General features: G+C 43.8%; 1 long non-coding RNA gene across 1 annotated transcript; it reads right to left on the bottom strand.

Moving 5' to 3' along the window:
• Positions 1–1,973: 1,973 nt before the first annotated feature.
• On the bottom strand, positions 1,974–15,821 carry LOC121140950. The gene is made up of 3 exons (XR_005877904.1): positions 15,653–15,821; positions 5,207–5,308; positions 1,974–2,425 (listed from the first exon to the last, which is right to left on the bottom strand). It is a non-coding gene; the product is annotated as an uncharacterized LOC121140950 (long non-coding RNA).
• Positions 15,822–17,880: the final 2,059 nt, after the last annotated feature.

Below are 17,880 nucleotides of genomic sequence, written 5' to 3'. Positions count from 1 at the left end.
TCTGCCATTTATTTTGTTTGCTTGCAGGTGTGTGTGTGTGTGTGTCTGTGTGTCCATGTGTCTATGTTTGTCTGATGCCTGTAGAGGTCAGAAGAGGGTGTTAAACCCTTGGAACTGGAATTAATGGATGGTTGTAAGTGACCATGTGGGTGCTGGGAACTGAATCCTGGTCCTCGGGGGGGGCAGTAAATAATATTACTCTAAGGAAATAGAATATATTCTTTTTGTCACACAGTTTGCAGGAACAGTGTTGAGGAAAGTAATGCAAGGTTATGGATCCCAGTAGGTAACAGTGGTGGAGAGTCAAGTTGCAGACTACTAGTTTATGTCTTGACTTCGGAAGATCTTTGAATGAGACTTGATTTTTATGAAGAATGTTCAAAGAGACCTCTGTGAGAATCGCACCCTTTCTCTGTGTCATCATTACTGCAGCAGGAATAATAAAAGCACAGAGACAGATTCTGGGGTTGAAGCAGAAGACCAGAAAAGCAAAGGAGCCAGCCAGTAGCTCTTACTTTTACCAAGGCTGGAATGGAGATCCTGTTTTCTCTGTGCCTGGAAAGTGAGTCTCACATGAGACCATTTGCTTCTTCCTTATAGACCTCTCTTGTGCTGGGATTAAAGGAGTGAGCTCTGTTTCTTTGAGACTGATTCACTCTCTTGTAGCCCTGGGTGGTCTTGGACTCACAGAGATCCATCTGCCTCTGTCTCCTGAGTCCTGGGATTAAAGGTGTGCACCACCACTGACCAGCTTCTATGGCTGTGACTAGCTTTGCATTCTGATCCCCAGGCAAGCTTTATTAAATCATAAACAATATATCACCACACATTAGTATTATTTCTGAACAAGTTGTAAGATGTCCAAAACAAGAGAGAGCCTAAGAAATACATTTAGTTGATGATTTATCAAGGCTGTGCTTCTCAAAACAACTGTTAACCTACAGTTTAAACTTACAAATGGCCATCAGTATTTCTCAAATTTTTCCGGGCTCTTCAAACTCATGTTGCTTATCTACAGCCGCTATTTGAAAATCCCTCGATGACTTCCTCTCTCACCTGGGCAGTCCCTGTTCTCTTCCATCCACACTGACTGCAAGCTCACTGAATTCTGTATGTATTGGGTCTTTTTGTGCATGTGCATAACTAAAGCCTGTGTAGTTCCTGTCATATGATAGATGTTCAACAAATGCTTGTTAAATGGAGTGAAGTATGAATCGGAAGGTGGGTTTCCCAGTGCTGAGTTCCAGCCAGGGCAGTTAATGTGACCCTGCTCTTGGAACTGGAATATAATCAATCAGCAGCAGCAAATGTTCTGTTACCGCGAAAGTTTGTTTTATTGTGGAAAGATATCTTGTTTCTTACAGATTCTTAAAGGATTTGTTTTTATTTCATGTATGAAAATACTCTTAACTACGGAGGCACTTCTTACAAATGTTTATACTTAATTAAAAACCATATGTAGGCATCACAATGAAGAAAAATTAAACCTATTCCAAGACTGTATGGTAGCCTTCATAAGTATATAGTGTATAGAATAGCTTGGCTTACATCAATAAAGGAGGAAGAAGTAAATAAGGAAGAGTATGCAACTGAGCCCAAACTGGGCAGGGTGGGGGGAGTGCTCCCTACTGCTTTGCACATATGAGCTGTAGTCTGCCCCTGCTCCAATCCCTAGTTCAACCTAGAGCCTTGCACATGCTTGGCGGGCTCTGTACCAGTGAGCTGAAATAATTATTTGTAATTATATGAAATTATAAATTATGAAATTATTATAGCTCATGTTAGAGTAGTCTCTTAAGTAGGCACATAATTAATTAGAATAATCTTAACTGTATAGTATAATTATTTAAGGCATATTATTATAAGACATAATTATAATTATGTATTAAAATTATAATTTAAATTATAAATTAAATTTGTTTACATTAACCATAGTTTATTACAGCACAGTAGAGCAAGAGGGGGAGAGAAGACAGGAGAGAGACGAGAGGGGGAGAGTGAAAAAGGGGCCACGGGGAGACGCTCACTTAAAAGGGGAAGCTTGCACATGCGTACTGAGCCTTTACGCAGCCCCACAAAGAGTGTCGCAGTGATAACGTGGCCACACCTGTTGTGGGGGGGGTGGAGTCAGCATGGTGCTGCTTGCAGACTAGTGCTCATGAAACCCTGAGCTGACCAGAGTGCTGCCTGAGTACATTCTGCCAGGTGACAGGCAGGCCAGCACCTTTACTTATTAAAAAAGACGAGGTGTTAGCCGTGCAGGTTAGGGAATAAGGGCGTCGTTCTCAAGACTGCTTTCTGCTGACCTGGAAGGTGTTGACCATCTTTGGGGAACCTGAGAAAGCCGTGGTGCTGCCACGTCCTGGGGTAGCTGGTTGCTCCATCGCAGTCCTGGCTGTATGGGACTCTCTGACGCCTCTCAGACCTGGCAAGATGTTAGCAGAGTAGAGGACAAGGTTAAGTTTAGAATTTTTTTTCTTAGGTCCTGATATTTGAGAAGAAGATTGTAAGATGAGGGAGGGGTCCCCGAGGGGTCCCAAGATGAGGGAAGGGAGTCCCAGGACCAGGGAGAGGTTGAATAATATCTGGAGTGAATCTGACCCATTTGGCTGGGTCCAATTTGGCTTTCTGGAACTTACAAGAATCCTTTGAGTTTGTGAAAACGTAAGTATTAGACATATCAGCAGCATATTTGTGTTAGAAATGACGTGCCTGAAAGCATTAACATTTTTTAAACTGACAGATATTTTTAGCATAATGAAAAGCACCTTAATTTTGAGCTTGTAGTTATGATCATGTAGTGGTATAGTTGTTTAACACTCTGTTGGAGTTAGATTAGTAGCTTATCAGAACTTTATTGATTAATGTTAGGACTGTGAAAAGTAGTATAATGAAAGAGAAACCTAGAACATACTTTTTTTTAATGTCTCAACTTAATTTATTACATTACCATCTTATATAGATAAACCTTAGAATACCTGTTCCTGAAATCTGTTTTATGACAGAGCTTTGCCTTGTCTGTTACTTTAAGCTGGCAAAGCTACTAGCTGTCAAAAGCATCAGAGTTCTTGAGAAGGATAAGATTTTACCTGAGATTGGAGAATGAGAGACTTAGTAGCTGACTGCATGGACAGCCACCCCCAAGGTCCTCCACAGTTGTTAAAGTCAGAGGCTCCAAAGACACCTGCCTTTTGCTGACAGTGAGACCCGTGGACTGGGGACTTTTAGGAAGACTTTCCTACCGTTTACCCAAGCAACATGGAGAAAGTCGATTCCAGTGTCCTCTTGTTCACGGCCTGAAGAGTCCTTTGAAGCAGTTGAGGTGAAGGGCAGGGTTGCTCAGTGGCCAGCATTGCCACTTTTGTGGGTGGAGTTTCTTCAGTGTCCACCAGTCTTTTTGGAGGAAATGGGGTAGTGCCAGCAGCTGGCCTGTCTCTGTTATAAAAAGCTTTTTGGAGGCTGTTGGTCCAGCCTGGCCTCAAACTCACAGAGATCTGCCTGCCTCTGCCTCCTGAGTGCTGGGATTAAAGGCGTGCACCACCACCGCCCGGCTATAAAAATCTTTTTAATAAAGCATTTAAATGCCATGTTCTCTAGATCTCTGAGCATTTGAGGACTGTTTGTCTGTTTAGTATATCTTAGTAGACAAAATTTATCTTTAGTGATTTATCTTAAGTACATTGGTGACTACAGAAAAATCCCTTTTATAATAGCTTTACCTTTGTAAACAGCTTACAGGAACAACTAGGTGTTATAAATATTTTGCTAACTTAAAATAGACCCTTATAACTTTAAATGTTTATCATCACTTAAAGATATAACAAATTAGAAATATTTGATATTTAGTATAGTTGAATTAAAGTTACCTTATTTTTTACATATACATATAGATACATTAAACAGGATTGGGTAAAAGTGTTTGACCCACACTTGTAGGAAACAGACAGGTTTTAAAGAGACAGTAACGAGAAGGAAGATTTATTGTAGATAGAACAGGGGACCCTGGAAAGACACAGTATTCCATAAACAAGCCATGGAAAACTGAGTCAGTGAAAGAAGAAATTAGAGGCAAAAATAAAAGCACAGAAGAGACAAAACGTAAATGAATTGTATCTGTCAGGCTTGGCCGGCGGAAGCTGGCTGGACTGAGTGGGCGTGCCTACAGCTAGGTCACATGGTAAACATGGCGGCCTCAGTAAACACATTTCCAAGCTAGGCATCACGTTAGGTTGCATGGTTAAGATCGCCAAGATGGCAGCCTCCATAGGCACATTCCTTAGTGTCCCGAGCAGACACTAACCCAAGCCAGGCCATTGTAAGCTGCTGGCATCTGTATGGAGAAGAAATAAGGTAGAAGCAAAGCTGGGGAGAGACAAAACAGGACACTCCCAGGTGGAAGGCGGTTCCTGCCCTGAGACAGGTTTAGCCACCATGGGAAGTGGCAGGAAGCCTCTGTGACCAGCTGGCGCTTTTTTTTAGGGTTAGCTTTTAAAGCTAGAAGAATGAGTTTTAGAGGAAGAATGTTGAAGAGAATGATTAGTAGAGAAGTAGAGAAAAGTTTAAACATAGTGCAACTCCTTCCATTGACCAGATCGCTGGCAATGACTAGAGAAGTCCCATAAAATATACAGACACAGAGCAACAATTAATAAATGGGACTCTTGAAACGGACAGGCTGCCATAAGCAAATCACACTGTCAATCAGACAAAAGGGCAGCCCCCAGAATGGGAAAAGTTCTTCACCAACCCCACATCTGTATAGAACCCAAGGATAAGTGAGTCTGGATGACTTAAGGCATTAACAGGCATCCCAGAGGAGAGGATGGGTCAATTTTCTTTGTCGGTTTGTTACCCATGAGCCAGGTCTAAAGGAAAGAAAATGGCGAGATCAACTCTTCAGAACTCGTCAGCCCAAGAGTCTAGCCAGGGCAGAAAAACTACCCGGAAAAAAAAAAGGAACCAGAGTCTGAGTGGCGAAAAGCCACCAAAGGCTCAGAAAGGAGCTGAAAAAAATTACCAATAGGCCGTGCCCGTGGAAAACAAACCGAAAATGATTGTCAGATCATGGGGGTCAACCATGACTTTGAAGGCCGTGGTTGTGTGTGTCCCTCCATGTTTCCAAGAACACCTTGAGGGTGCTGGATGCTCAACCGTCAGCCCTTAGGGTTCAGGGAAACGTTTACGCCAACCTAGAGGGGGTCCTTACCAAATCGCAGATGCTGTTGGATGTAAAATTCAGCGTCGATGGAAAGAGGGCCGTTGGTCCAAAGTTGCATGGTCACCTGCCGGAGTCACAGGGAGAGCCTGTCTGGGTCAGGGAACCAATGTTGTTAAAATGTCTAGGTTTACCCAGTAACGAGACACAAACCGTGACTCAATGATCCCATGTGGAGTTTTATTGGTGGACAGGGAGGGAAAGGGGGGTGAGAGGTAACTAACCTGTTTAGAACTGAGACAGAGAGAGAGAGAGAGAGAGAGAGAGAGGGAGGGAGGGAGGGAGGGAGGGAGGGAGGGAGGGAGGGAGGGGATGAGATGGTGAGAGTAAGAGAAAATAAGAGACGAGAATAAGAGAGGAGATGGAGAGGAAGACAAGAGTAAGAGTAAGTGGGTGGGGCTCAGTCCTTTAAAGGGGTCCTTTGCACCTGTGTGGTTCTCACAGAACTCTTGGGCTGGCCAGAGTTCTGTCTGAGTGCATCTTGCCAAGTAACATAGCAGGCCAGCATAGTGCCTGAACCTTTCAATATGTTTAAAGAGAAATCTGGCACTAGGGAAATGTCCAGAGATCTACAAGGATGACCCCAACTAACGATCTAAGCTATAGTGGAAAGGCTATCCTAAATGCCCTTCCCTGATAATGAGATTGATGACTACCTTGTGTGTCATTCTAGAGACTTCATCCAGTAGTTGATAGAAGCAGAAGCAGACACTCACAGCTAAACACTGAGCCAAACTCCTGGAATCCAGATGCAGAAAGCGAGGGGTGATGAGCAAAGGGGTCAAGACCAGGATGCAGAAACACCTTACCTGAGCTCATGAACCTCAGACTGATAGATGGGAAGCAAGCATAGGACTGATCCAGCCCTGCTTAACGTGGCTGTCACTTAGGAGGCCTGCACAATCTATGGGGCCTCTGGTAGTGGATCGGTATTTATCCCTAGTGTACGAATGGATTTTGGGAACCTATTCCACATAGAGGGATACTCTCTCAGCCTAGGCACATGGCGGAGGGCCTAGACCTTGCTCCAAATGACATGACAGACTTTGAAGATTCCCCATGGGAGGTCTCACTCTCGCTGGGGAGCAGAAAGGGGATGGGATAGAGGGTGGGGGAGGCAGGGGAGGATGGAATGGAGAGGGAATTGGGATTGACATGCAAAACAAGCTTGTTTCTAATTTTAAAAATGAAAAAGAAAAGCAAAAAAAAAACCTGACAAACTGAATCTAAGAACAAATTCAAACAATTATCCACCATAATTAAGTAGACTTCATCCCAGAAATGCAGGGATGGTCCAACATAGGAAAATCAGTGAACATAATCCACTACATAAATAAACTGAAAGAAAAAAAAACTTGATCTTCTCATTCGATGCACAAATGGAAATATGACAATATTACCAAAAAAATACAGATTCCAAGCAATTCCCATCAAGACTCCAACAAAAATTTTCACAGAACTCAATAGAACAATACTCAAATTCATAAGGAAAAACCAAAACAAAAAAGGATAACAAAAATAGTCCTGTATAGTAACAGAACTTGCAGAGGTATCACCATCCCTAGCTTCAAGCTGTACTATAGAGCTATAGTAATAAAAACAACATGTTATTGGCAGAAAAACAGACAAGTGGGTCAATGAAACTGAATTAAAGACCCTGATATTAATCCACACACTTATGAACACCTCATTTTTGACAAATAAAAATTCTACAATGGAAAAAAGTAAGCATCTTCAACAAATGGTGCTGGCAATACTGGATAACAGCATGCAGATGAATGCAAAGAGACCAATATCTGCCACCCTGGAATAAACTCAAGTCCAAGTGGATCCCAGACCTCAACATAAATCCAGTTACAGTGAACCTGATAGAAGAGAAAGTGGGAAGTAGCCTTGAATGGCTTAGCACAGAAGACAACTTCCTGAGTAGAACACAGACACAGAGGCACAGACATACAGCAAAAATTAATAAATGGGATCTCCTGAAACGGACAGGCTGCCATAAGCGAATCACACTGTCAATCAGACAAAAGGGCAGCCCCCAGAATGGGAAAAGTTCTTCACCAACCCCATATCTGTATAGAACCCAAGGAACTAGACACTAATAATCCAATAATAATCCAAATAATCCAATTAAACATGCAGTAAAGAGCTAAACATAGACTTCTCATTAGAAAAAATCACCAATGGCCCAGATACACTTAAAGTGTTGTTCAACATCCTTTGTGATCAGGGAAATGTAAATCAAAACATCTCCAAGATTGCATCTTACACCTGTCAGAATGGCTAAGAACAATAACACTAGTAACAGCTTACATTGGAGAGAATGTGGAGCAGAGGGAACACCCCTCGACTTCTGGTGGGAGTGCAAACTTGTACAGCCGCTTTAGAAAATCAATTTGGCAGTTTCTCTGAAAATTGGGAACCAATCTGCCTCAAGATCCAGCTATACCAATCTTGGGCATATATCCAAAGGATGTTCAATCATATCACAAGGACACTTGCTCAACTAGGTTCATAGCAGTGTTATTCATAGTACGCAGACCCTGGCAATAACCTAGATGTCCTAGAACTGAAGAATGGATACTCCATGAAATTACAGGCAAATGGATGCAAGTAGAAAAAAATTCTGAGTGAGGTAACCCAGACTCAGGAAAACAAACATGGTGTAGTCTCCTTATAAATGGATATTAGATATAAATGGATATTAGATAACCAGGCTACAATACATAGCCCCAGAGAGGCTAGGTAACAAGGAGGACTGAACAAGGAATGAATAGGTTTCCCTGGAAAGAAGAGTTAAATAGATCCCCTGGATAAAGTAGGGATGGGGGAGGTCAAAACAGGGACTAGTAACATGGGGGATTGGGTTGAATGTCTTGGACCACAAAAGGAGGGGGAGAGTAATGAAAGAGATATGTGGATGGGGGCATTTCAGGGTAGGGAGAAGCCTGGTGTGAAGGAAACTCCCAAGAATCCACAGGAAGACACTAGCTATGACTCCTACCAAAAGCAGAGTGGGTATCTGAACTGGTCATCTGCTGTAATCAGATGAGTGGCTACCCTCATTGTCATCAGAGAGCCTTCATCCAGTAACTTATTGAAGCAGATGCCGAGATCCACAGGCAAGCACTGGGCAGAATGCTGGATGTCTTCTTGAACAGAGGGAGGAGGGATTGCGTGATCCAGTGGGGAGTCAAGATCATGATGGAGGAACCCACCAGGACAGCTGAAGTGAACTCATGAGAGCCTACCGACTCTGAACCAACATCTAGGGAGCCTGCACAGGACCAACATAGGCCCTCTGCATGTGTGTGACAGTGTTGTAGCTTGGTCTGTTGGTGGGGCTCCTTGCAGTGGGATGGATTAGGATCCCTGTACAGGAGTGGACCTGTCCCTGGCACTTGAGCTGGCTTTAGGCTACCTACTCCTCATGCTGGATTGCCATGCCCCGCTTGATACAGGGGAGGAGCTTGCTCATGCCTCACCGCGATATGCCATGCTTTGATTACACCCATCAAAGTCTGCCTCCTTCTGAAGGGAGATGTAGGAGGAGTGCATGGGAAGTAGAGGGGAGGAGGAGGGGGGAGTAGGAGGAGAGGAGGGAATGGAAACTGTTCCCTGGATGTAAAATAAATGAAAAAGTATTGTTAGAAATAAGGAAAAAGAATTGAAATTAGAAAAATTTTAGAGGTTTTCATTCCTTCATGACTATGTTTACGTTCTAGACTTTTTATCTCATGTTTGGTCATTTTCCATTTTTAGTGTATCTCTATCCTTCATGTGAAAATTTATATATAAAGTGATTTAAGATAATGGTCCATAGCCAAAACAACCCTGTTCAACAAGGCAATGTCTGGAGGCATCACCATCCCTGACCTCAAGCTGTATTATAGAGCTATAGTCCTGAAATCAGCTTGGTATTGTCACAAAATTAGACAGAACAATGGAATCAAATTGAAAACCCTGATATTAACACATACATGTATGAACACCTGATCTTTGACAAAGAAACTAAAATTATACAATGGAAAAAAGAAAGCATCTTCAACAAATGGTGCTGGCATAACTGGATGCTGGCATGTAGAAGACTGCAGATAGATCCATGTCTATCGCCATGCACAAAACTTAAGTCCAAATGGATCAAGGACCTCAACATAAATCCAATCACACTGAACATTGTAGAAGAGAAAGTGGGAGGTACCCTTGAACAAATTGGTACAGGAGACCATTTCCTGAACATAACTCCAGTAACACAGACACTAAGATCGACAATTAGTAAATGGGACCTCCTGAAACTGAGAAGCTTCTGTAGGGCAAAGGACACAGTCAACAAGACAAAAAGGCAGTCCATAGAATGGGAAAAGATATTCACTAACCCTACATGTGACAGAGGGTTGATCTCCAAAATTTACAAAGAACTCAAGAAGCAAGCCTCCAAAACACCAAAGGAGCCAATTAAAAAGTGGGGTGTAAAACTAAATAGAGAATTCTCTATAGAGGAGTATAAAATGGCTGAGAGACACTTGAGAAAGTGTTCAACATCCCTAGCCATCTGGGAAATGAAAATCAAAACAACTCTGAGATACTATCTTACTCCTGTCAGAATGGCTAAAATCAAAAACTCTAAAAACAGTTTATGCTGGAGAGGATGTGGAGAAAGGGAAACACTCCTACACTGCTGGTGGGAGTGCAAACTTGTACAGCCACTTTGGAAATCAGTATGGAGATTCCTTAGGAAATGGGAATCAGTCTACCCAGCAATTCCACTTTTAGGCATATACCCAAAAGATGCACATTCACACAATAAGGACGTCTTTTCCACTATGTTCATAGCATTATTTATAATAGCCAGAACCTGGAAGAAACCTAGATGCCCCTCAACTGAAGAGTGGATAGAGAAAATGTGGTACATTTACACAATGGAGTACTACTCAGCAGGAAAAAAAATGGAATCTTGAAATTTGCAGGCAAATGGATGACACCAGAAGAAACCATTCTGAGTGAGGTAAGCCAGTCACAAAAAGAAAAACATGGTATGTACTCACTCATATATGGATTTTAGACATGAATCAGGGGAGTGCCAGCCTACAATCCTATTGCCAGAGAGTCTGGGAAACAGAAACTTCAGTGACTGATGAAAGCAGAGGCAGACACCCACAGACAAACACTGAACTGAACTCCTGGAATCCAGTCACAGAAAGGTAGGACTGATGAGCAAAAGGGTCAAGACTGGGCTGGTTTAACCCACAGAAACAGCTGACCTGAACAAGGGGGGAGATCTTGGACCCCGGACTGATGGTTGGGTGGACAGCATGGGACTGACCCAGACCCCCTGAATGTGGGTGTCAGTGAGGAGGCCTAGGCAATCTATGGGGCCTTGAGTAGTATTTATCCCTGGCATACAAATAGACTTTGAGTGCCCATGCCACAATGAGGAATGCTCTCTCAGCCTGGACTCTTGGGGGAGGACCTAGGCCCTGCCCTGGATGAAATAAATGACAGACTCTGGAAATCCTCCATGGAGGGCCTCAACCTCCCTGGGGATCAGAGTGGGGATTGGGGGAGCGGGGTTGGGAGGCTGGTGGGAGGGCATGGGAGGAGGGGAGGGAGAGGGAGAGTGAACTGGGATTCACATGTGAAGCAACCTTGTTTCTAATTTAAATTTAAAAATGAAAAATAAAAAAAATAGAATGAAGACTTTAAAATTTCCCTTTTTTTTATTTTTTGAAAACATAGTCATCTTCACTGGGAAGGCCCTAGGCCATGCCCCAAATGATGTGACAGACTTTGATGATCCCCCATGGAAGGCCTAACATTCCTGGGGAGCAGAGGGATGGGGAGTTGGTGGGAGGTATGGTTGGATGGGAGGGAGAGGAAATTGGGGTCCATATGTAAGATTGTTTCTAATTTAAATAAAAACTCTAGGAAAAAACAAATAGAGTCATTTGGGGATTTAAACAGTGCGTTTTATATATAAAATATATAGTCTTTGCAAAATATCAAATAGAAAACAAGAACAAAGGGCATCAACAGGGCATTTTGTACATAAAGCATATAGCTTTAGCAAAATATCAAATATAAAACAAAACCAAAATGTAGAACCAAAGAATCATAAAACGTGAAACCAGAACACCCCAAAACTCGTAACAAACAAACCTCAACTTCCAAAAAACAAACCAGTATTTTCAATGTGCAAATTTAGTGACACTGACCTACACCCTGTGACCAGCTTTGGACACATAACAGGAAGATAGGCATAGATTATAGTGACCTTTTCAAGACAAGTGTAGCCAGGCCATTTGGGGGATTTGAAGGTCAAGAACTTGACAAAGGCGATCCTAAAATATGTCGGGCACTATGATATCCTTCCGTCACCAAATGTCTGCTTTCTACTCAAGACCAGAAAAGTCCACGGTGGACCTGCTGTCCAAAGACATAGAAGACCACTCTACATCCCCTCTCAATCTTTTCTCAGGACAGCTCTCTTCCATCAAAGCTGTGAAATAGGAGAATCCGCAGTCGATTTCACAATGGAAGAACAAATTATGAGAACCAGCGGGGAACAGTTGTCATCTCTGTAGAGCATTGACCTCAGCATCCCAGGCACATGACACGCAGCAGCTTCAGCACTGGACAGGATGAGAATTTGATGTCTGGATGGCAGCATGGCATCAACAGTCTCCCTTGACAGATTTCCCTCCAAATGTGAAGGGCTGAGGACTCATCAGTTGACAAATGTTCTCAGCAACAACCTTTCAGAGTAATTAAAAGCAGAGACGTAGCCTCCCTCCATGTTGTTGAGCCCCACTTGCTGGTGGATGTCTGGGCCCTGAGTAATTCTTGACAGGTTTTGGTATCTCAAGCTTCTTTGTGATAGTTTCTTTACTCCAGAAATAGTGAGCCAACAGACATGTGGATCAGAATTTGGACGTATTACCTAGATTTAAGATGATATTTGCCTCACTGATGAGATTACAGCTAGAATGACATTTCTTCTAATGAAGTCTTGATTTTGTGCTGGAGAATGTTATGGTTTTTGGCTGTCTGTGGCTTCCTTAGGCTCCCTCAGTTCTCTGAAAGGGTGCCATGAGATAAAGAAAGGCAATCAGATCCAAAATCAGCCTTGCTCTGTCACAAATTAGACAAAATCCTGGCCTAGTCACACATGGAAAAAGAGATTCAAGGAAGAAAATCCTCCCCAGGATGCCATTGTTTCTGAAAATACAATGCAATGGTGGCTCACTTGCCTGTGACACTTAGTGCCCTTGAGGCTGCAGCTCTGACTGCAGGGGCTCTCATCATGGCCTGCTCTAGCTCATGTTGCAGTGTTTCTCATCTGGAAGAGGAAGGAGGCATTCAGGTGACAATCCTAGTGGGGTCCTGCAATGTCAGCCGTCCAGCTGTGACCTCACAAAAATTTAGTTGTGCTTGACACTCAACATTAATCACATGACAGAAGTCCTTGTTTGTACCTCTAAGGAACAAGAGTAGCTTGTCCTTGAATTTCAGTCAGCCTTTAATCAGTGTCACAATTTGATCTGAGCACTGCATGTGTGTGCTCTATGAGAAAGAACAGAACATGCTCTGACACTCCAGGGACATCATTGTGATGACTGGAATAGCACATTAAGTCCATGGATAACAGCATAGTGAGAAAGAGAATGTTCATGGTGAGTTAGACACGCACTATCTCATTGTATAGGTAGACATAACACAGCATTGCAGTTTAGACAACTGGACAAGGTCATGGGGCATGCTCTTGCCTCCTGCTCAGAAGGAACCTTACACCCAGGCAATATACAAGATGGAGCCTATCATGTTGGAGCAACATTTCCTCAGATGTGTGCCTGAGAACACAGGCGCATCGGGGAGTCTTTCAGTAAATAAAAACAGCCTTGTTTCCGTTGGGAAACAATCTACACCCTTGTTCTCTAGAGGAGTGTGTCACAGATATCCAGTGAAGGCTATGAACAACCCTTGTTCTCTAGAGGAGTCTGTCACAGATATCCAGTGAAGGCTATGAACAACCCTTGTTCTCTAGAGGAGTCTGTCACAGATGTCCAGTGAAGGCTATGAACAACCATACAGCAGAGACGTCTTCCTGGGTTCATCCTGGAAGTGACTAAATTTATTATACCCCTAGAACACTACATGGGAAATGGTCAAACAAAGAAGACAGCCAGTGTTATATCAAAGAGTGGCTAAGGGTGGGACTTTCATTTCTACAGCTTCAGGCATGGTTAGACACATCTTTATTGGCCATGACTTGGGAGGCAGAATCAGGCAGAGACCTGTGAGATCAAAGAAAGCCTACTCAGAACACACTAGGGCCGGGCGTTGGTGGCGCACGCCTTTAATCCCAGCACTTGGGAGGCAGAGGCAGGTGGATCTCTGTGAGTTCGAGGCCAGCCTGGTCTAAAAGAGCTAGTTCCAGGACAGCCTCCAAAGCCACAGAGAAACCCTGTCTTGAAAAAAAAGAACAACAACAACAAAAAAGAACACACTAGGTATCTCAAACGGTATTAAAGAGGACACAATTCTGCAGACTCACTGAAAATCAAACGTATTACTTCCTGGAGGGAAGTTCTTGTTGACTGGACCAGCACAATATTCTGAAGTGTTCTTTGTCTGGTGTTGCCTGGAGCCTTGCCTATAGGCAGATACCACAAAAGGCAGAGATCCAAGATAGAAGAGATCGACTTGAATTCCAAGGTAGAAGAGATGGACTTGAATCCAACTTCCAATTCCCAGTCTGGGTCCTACCTCATCTGAGAGACAGTCAAATAGCTTACGTGCTAAGTTCTTTCACTGAAGGACCAGCTCCCTCTCCTTTCGCTCCTTCAGTCTCTGCTGCTCCTGTTCATTAGGAGATTGTGTTCTTAGTAGAGACTTGAGCACAGACATGAATACCCTCTCACACAAGCACACACAGAGGATCTCAAGCGCTTGCTGGTCAGTCAGTGTAACCCAAAAGGCAAGCATCAGTGTTTCTCTGTAGAGACTGGCAAACCCTGTGGCCTCCTCTAGCCACCATCCACATGCATGGGGCATTACACCCCTCACTTACCTCCACTGCCCTCTCCTGGTGCTCACATACATGTATGTGTGCACACAAACACAGACATGGAGAGAGAGAGACAGACAGACAGACAGAGAGAGAGAGAGAGAGAGAGAGAGAGAGAATAACAGGCAGAAAAAAAGAGAGAGAAAGGGAAAGAGCAAAAGATAGATATACAGATAGATAGAGAGAGAGACACAGAGAGAGAACTCAAAAGAAGTCAAGGAGATCCCATACCAGATGAGCACACATGTTTAGCCTAAGCATGGTGGCTCTTTCAGAGGAGTCCAATGACTGTGATCTCCATCCCTTGGCACTGATATTGCATAGGAGAATATCCTGTGCTTGGCAGCACTGTACTGAGCTGGTTGGACAACCCGTCATCTCCATAGTGTGATCTCCATGATGGGAGAACTTGCCAAGGAAACACAGTAAACACTGCTGTCAGTGTGAACCAAGGATTGGACATGGGTAAGAGGCCACTTTGGGATGCAGAGAGTATAAGAAGAAAGGTCACATGCCATCCAACAAGGTGACAAAGGGAATCACTCTCTTGACATTTGCACTGGGCTCCTTTCCCTGCAAGCTGCTTCCCCTGCCCCCACTGGGATCTCACAGAACCCTGAAAATCAAATGAGCCATAGGAATTGGAACTAACTCCCTCAAGTCTGTACAGAGCACCACCCCATCACAATGCCATGTAGGAATGTGAAATGTCATTGACCTATCTCCCTGATTGAGCTGCAGCTTTGAGAAGAGCAGTGTAAAGAGAAGCCATACCCTTGAGAGAAGTCTTCCCGCCAGCTTGGTTCTAGAGCCGCATCAGTCCCAAATAAACACACAGGATGCTATATTAATTATGAAGCTGTTGGCCTTGCTTATTTCTTACAGGCTAGCTCTGACTTAAGTATTTATCCCATAATTGATAATCTAAGTATTTCTCTTACCGGAGAGGTTTCCGGGCTTCCTACCCCATGGCGTTACATCTTGATTTCCTGAGTTTCTCTTGTGTTTCTCCTACCCAGAGTCCTCCTGGATTCCTAGTCCCACCTAACTTAGTTCCCTATTGGCCAACAGTGCTTTATGGACATATACACAGGGCTTCCCCCCATCAGAGCAGCAAGGGTTTGTTTCTTAATTCATTCTTATGAGAGACTCACTTCTCAGAAATAGTGATGCATGGACCCAGAAATGAACAGTTGGATGTCATGAAAGCCAAGGAGGATGTGTGTGTGTGTGTGTGTGTGTGTGTGTGTGTGTGTGTGTGTGTGTGTAAAGTTCTAAGTTAACCCACGATTGTGTTGATGGACAGACAGACTTATGCTGCATGAAGAAATGGTGCTGGGCCTCACCCTGAGCCAGCTGCTGTTCCCTACCTGCTGCTCCTGGCTCTTGAGGTCTCGGATGACTTGTTCCTGGTCCTCACAGATCTCTGTCAATTCTCCCAAGTAGTGCTGCAGCAAGATCCATTCCCCTAGATCTCTCTTGGTCTCCTGCCTCGGCTTGTGCACGACATACTGCATCTGAGTCTTCTCCAACTGGAGTTGGTGCTGCAGATTGCCGGAAACACGCTGTATAGTAAGCCCTTTACCCTCTTCCTACCACCCCTGCCTCCATAACCCATCAATCCCACTGGTCCTCAGGTTCCCAAAGGAGACAGAGACAAGAGGCCCATGCAGCCATGGCAGCTGCTCTCAGAAGGCCAAAAGTAGAGAACAGGAGATTCCAGAAGGAATCAAACTATTTCTGAATATGCCAGCAACAAAAGAAATCCAAGTATCTTCACTAACGAGAGCGGGTCCTTCATTGCCCTTAACTGACCATGGTAATGGCGCCACATCAGGAGGTAGGGGACCAATCCACTCGGAGGGATGACAGGAGATCTGAAGGGTGTAGAGGTCCCATGGGGGCAATAGGCCCCTCCTGAGACCCTGCCTGATACCAATCTCATGTTGCAATATGTTCCTCTACCTAGAGAAGTGGTACTCAAACCATGGGTCATGACTCCTTTGGTGATGGAATTTCTCTTTCAATGGGTGGCATCTCATATTTCCTGCATAACAAATACTTACATCATGATTCATAACAGTAATAATATTACAATTATGACGTAGCAGGAAAAATAATTTCATGATTGGACCTCAACAAATCATGACAAATTGTATTAACATGGTCACAGTATTAGGAAGGTTAAAAACCACTGAACTAGATTCTGTTTAAGGTTGAGAGTCTGGGGCTGGGAGGAGCTAACAGTCTCTCTCACAATTAGCAAATCTGTTTGTCAGAAAAACAAGACCCAGAACTGCTTGCTAAGTATTCTTGCTAAGAAACGAAATGGCTAGAACCAGAGGTGTGGACTCTGCAGTCCAGAGAAAAGGAAAGGCAGAGATGGACATTTCACCATGCTGCGGTCCCCTGCAAGCCAGGCACTTACCAATAGTAGAGTGACTCCTTGTAGAGCTCACTGAATCTCTCAAAGGCTTCTTTTTTCTCATTCTCCAACCTATGCAGGTCTGTCATGACCTGCTTATGCTCCATCTGGAGATTTTCAGAAAAAGGTTTTGGCCAATGGTAGAGCATAGTCTTAGAAGCAAAAACCTCCATGAACAAAGTTTTCCTGGGTTGTATGATTTCAGGTTATGTTGAAGGCTACTGGAGTCCATGGAATGCTTCATTCTGTCTCGTATGTACTTGGGTCTTCTAGTGCTTATTCTGACCCTCGAGCAGCAGAAGCAGGATGTTCAGGTGAAGGGAGGTGGGGCTCCCTTAGTTATTTTTGGAAGACTGCTGAAATAGATGGCTAAGAGGGTCCCCAGAGTCAATCAACTTCATGGTCTATGCACACCAAAAACTGGGATAATGTTTCTCCTCTATACAAAATAAAAATTCTCAGTCCTGGTGTCTGTCACAATCGAGGCCAAAATCACACCATGAGTACTTTTCTAGATAGGACTAAATGTTTTTCAGAGAGGAACTCATGATAGATTTACAAACTACTCAAGGGCACATTTACATGGCAGTAAGATGAGCATATTGGCAGAACTGTAATGCTAAATGTGGGATCCCAATGCTCATCACAGGTATCACCTGGGAACTGTGAGACAGGAAACTCCTCATGCCCAACCATTGACACCTTATTGCAAGGTCTAGAGAGCTAAACTTGTAGAAATGCACAAACACACAACACACATGCGTGTTTTGGTATGTGTGCTTGTTTTTGTGTGAGACAGAGAGAGACAGGGAGAAAGAGTGAGAGAGAATGCTACCAAGAGATGTTGCAGGTGTGTCTTCTCAGAGAGGACCCAAAGGTACAGAGATCAGCCCCAGGCCTTGTAGCCATACACTGATTTGTGTGACAGGGCTCTCCAGATGGTCCATGTAGTGCTCATCACACAATCTTGCCAGGCAGATAAAGAATCACCACAATCTCACAGCAGCTAACTTCTCACAGAAGGTGCCACTTGACAGGATCTCTCCAAATGCATGCTGGGTACTCACACCTCTGTCCCAATCCTTAAGTTCAGCCTTCTTCTGCCTCTCTTGTCTCTTTTCCCTCTCCAGATTCTCTTCTAAAGAGATTCCCCAGTGTTGCCAGCATGTCCAT

Source organism: Mesocricetus auratus, unplaced genomic scaffold (assembly GCF_017639785.1).
Source record: "Mesocricetus auratus isolate SY011 unplaced genomic scaffold, BCM_Maur_2.0 Super-Scaffold_100006, whole genome shotgun sequence".
Taxonomy (NCBI): Eukaryota; Metazoa; Chordata; class Mammalia; order Rodentia; family Cricetidae; genus Mesocricetus; species Mesocricetus auratus.
This window is presented reverse-complemented; position numbering and strand designations above follow the sequence as displayed.